Below are 3,786 nucleotides of genomic sequence, written 5' to 3' on the forward strand. Positions count from 1 at the left end.
CCCAAAGTGAAGCTCTGTAATGTAGACAAGCCAGCGAGATAAACCATCATAAAGGGACAACTAATGTTTCAGTTTTAAAAGTTCATTAAACCACTTCTATGGGCTAGATGCCAATGGGCCCAGGTAAATGACACTTCAACAGAGATCTGCAGTCAGTTGGGCTTCACTTCAGTGCAGTGTTACGTAGCAAAAGCATCCAATTACAAAAGAAGTTCAGCTCTTTTTGGAAAGTTGTATCAAATTAGGGATTTGAAGCTGATTTATTCCTCTGAGATATTGTAAAGTCAAACTTAACAAGTGTCAGAGACAAGCACTGAACACACTGGGCTCTGAAATGTAAGAATCTCTTTGATGAAGCCAGACCCACAAAATAACCAGATTATCAAACAATAGAATGATTGTCCTCGACTTAACAACCTACAAATCCCCATTGAAATCTCAGACAACAGAATGCTGAGGTTTGGGAACTGTTCAATGTAAATAATTCATAAATTCACAATGCTCTTAATATTAATTTAGAAAACTTACTTTGAACAGAAGCCCTTTTAAAACATGTAGACAATTATATGCACGTATGAACAGATACAGCTTGCATACATACACCTCACAGAGAGATGAAACGGAGATGCTGAAGGTCATAGCATGATATAAAAGAAGTATAGAAGAATATCATTGTTTCCACGGGAATTTACATCTACTGATAAGATAAGCACTAGTGTAGTGCATAATAATCTATTGATGAAAACTTGAGGAAGTGATTACATTGCCAGATTTTTCTTTTTGAGCAGACATATTAAAAGTTATTGGGCTAGGAAACAATCACAAAAATTTTCAAAAAATTTAAAATTCAGAACTAATGTGTGTTCATTTTCATCTCACTGATAAATTTTCTTTGTGTCGCTGCAATCGTTTTTTATGTCTCTGTAATCTCACATGGAAAAACAACCTGATAGTTTTTCTACTGCCTAGGTCTGGAGTACATCTATCTAGCCACACTGCCTTCAGCATCCTTGAAGAATCTGAGATTCTGCATTAGTCTGACATGGCTATTATTTAATTTGGCCAATTTCTGTTTGTTAACGATTGCTTGCATTGTGGTAACACTTACAAGCCAGTGCTTAACAGTGTTAGTTTACAGTCTACTTCCTCACCCTCACTCTTGTAGAAAGCATAAGTCAAGAAAGATTTCAAGAACATGGATAGTCAGCAACAGAGCAGCACACAAAATTGCAAACAAGGCAATCCTCCACTTATATTATCCATTGCTGAAGAAAAAAAACAAAACAAAACAAAAAAACCCCCGCAATTTTCTTTACAGTACATCCTTTCAGATAAAAGAAAGGATGAAGGACTTATCAAAAAAAAGAGACCACAGCAGAAGCATGCTACCAAAACACTTGACTAACCCAGGCACCATCAGTCAGATCTGTTTCTTTTGGAGATTTTGAGGAAGACCTATGGCTATCCATGGAACAATGCACAATCTGTAGCAGAGTGTTATCCTTGAGAAAATAAATCACTTATTTGCATGTTTGAGATCTTGTATAGACTAAAGGAGAAGAAATCAGAAGCCTGATTGCTTGCAGTGATGTGCAGAATACCCCAGTTCATACATTTTCTTGAATGGAAGTCAGCTAATATTGACAACTAAAAGGCTTCTTCCATACCAAAATCCACCTCTTACAGTTCGATTTGGCAGACAACCACGAAAAGGAGTTACAGCAACAGGTAAATACTTGCAAGAAATTTGGGAGAAAAAAAGAAAAGTTGTAGATATTCACCTGTTCATACACACAGTGCTTGTATTTACTAAAGGTTCATTTTCTTGATTACTAACATTTATTAATGACTAAACCAGAACCCAAACAGTGTAGGAGTAATTCAGTAGAGAAATTAACAAACATTTCTGGGCTAGTTTACAGCTTGTCAAAGGATGATTTGTGGCATGGTTGACTGTTGCAATAGCACTGACTGTCCAAGAGAGTCGAGATCAAGAGGCCTCATGTTATTATTATTAATTTTTAAATAATAACCACAGAATCACAGGAGTTGAAAGTTGGAAGGGACCTCTGGAGATCATCGGGTCCATCAGGTCCAACTTTCTCCTAAAGCAGGCTCCCTACAGTAGGTTACACAGGAAAGTGTCCAGGCAGACTTTGAATATCTCCAGAGAAGGAGACTCCATAACCTCTCTGGGCAGTACTCTCGTAATTTAATATGAAAGAGAAATGGGATATCAGAGCAACAATGTACTAAAACACACCAAAACATTAAGTAAGCAAGCAATCCGTAATAAAGATGATGAGTCTGAAACTGGCCATCTCAGTCTTTAACCCTAGATAAATTAAAGTTGCTTAGCATAGTCTATAGTGTTTTTTCTTCCTTACTTTGTTCCAAATCAAATGAAAAAGCACTGTTCTTTTCCCCACTGACAGCAAGCTGGCAGCTACGAACAAGTCACAGTATATTGTCAGATTGAGAACCAAAACCGACATACTGCCAAGTGTATTTGGGGTCTGTTGTAGTACCTCCACTACAGTTTGATGTAGTTTCACAACAGCAATCCCTTTTACAGACTTTATTTGCACCCACAAAAAAAGTAGAATAATTAGACAGTGTCCTTCCATGCAGTCTTAAAGAACTACCAGCTTTTTTATGAACTGGCATTATGGCACTGTAGACACTATGACAAGGCCAGCTATGCAATTCAACAGTCCACTCTACAGCTACTTTCATTTCCTATAACATAGAGAGACAATGAGCTTATTCACAATTCATTCCAGAAGAGCAAAATAGACGTGTAATTTATCTAAGCCATAAATGGATGGTAACGACACAGTTAAAGTTTAAATTAGTGGGAGTCTTGCTACATGTAACTAATAAACCTTTTATGTGCCAGCAGTCAGCTAGAGCAACCTCATCACCTTTTAGGGAGTATAGTGCTCTGCAGGAAAATATACAGAAAATGTGAATAATCTTGGAGCGTTTCATTTGTATACTGCATGGCCTCAAATCATGGAACAGCTATTTGAATACACCATCTTCCTTGTTCAAGGCTTCGGCAAAGTTCCCCAGAGTGGGATGTGAATTCTGCCCCAGGCAGAGTGACTTTCTTTGGTCTCTGGCATGTCTAAAGCTGGCAAGAAAAGAAACGTTGCTGACAGCTTAAAATGAAAAGAAAGATAATATCAATTTCACAATTTTTTTCTCATATAGGTTGTAAACAAAAAGATCTTAAGCTTAATCACTCTTACGTGGAGCTTCAAGTGAATGGTGATTACAATTCACATTTCAGTTCTAGTGAATTAACAAAGGAGTGGGTCTTAGTTTTGAAAGCCGGGCTGTAAAAGATTTCTGTAAGCTTAATTACACAACGTCATGCGAAACTTTCAACCTGTTAACTCTGACATGTTCTTAATTATTCTTACAGCCGACTTTGAAAACACCCTCGCCAAATGACATGAAAGTAATGACACTTCCCCGTGATTTAACAATGCCAGCTGCACCAGAGCCGCCTCAGCGCCTTGGCTTCCCTTCCAAAAGGAACTTTCACGAGTCGCAGGCAACCTATCTGCTGGGTATATGTCACTCGGTGGCAGCGCAGCGCTCGCTCTTCGGGATCCACTCCTTTGTACCTGAACTTTCTCGGTAACTACTGGGACAGTCTCCCCTGTCCCCCTGCGCTGACCTCCTCCAGGTCCTCCCTCCTCTCCCTTCCACCTGGCACCGGCGAAACCCAACCCCAGAGCCGACAGCGCCTTGCCTTACCTTCGGAAGAGAGCGTCG

The sequence above is a fragment of the Meleagris gallopavo genome, chromosome 2 (assembly GCF_000146605.3).
Source record: "Meleagris gallopavo isolate NT-WF06-2002-E0010 breed Aviagen turkey brand Nicholas breeding stock chromosome 2, Turkey_5.1, whole genome shotgun sequence".
Taxonomy (NCBI): Eukaryota; Metazoa; Chordata; class Aves; order Galliformes; family Phasianidae; genus Meleagris; species Meleagris gallopavo.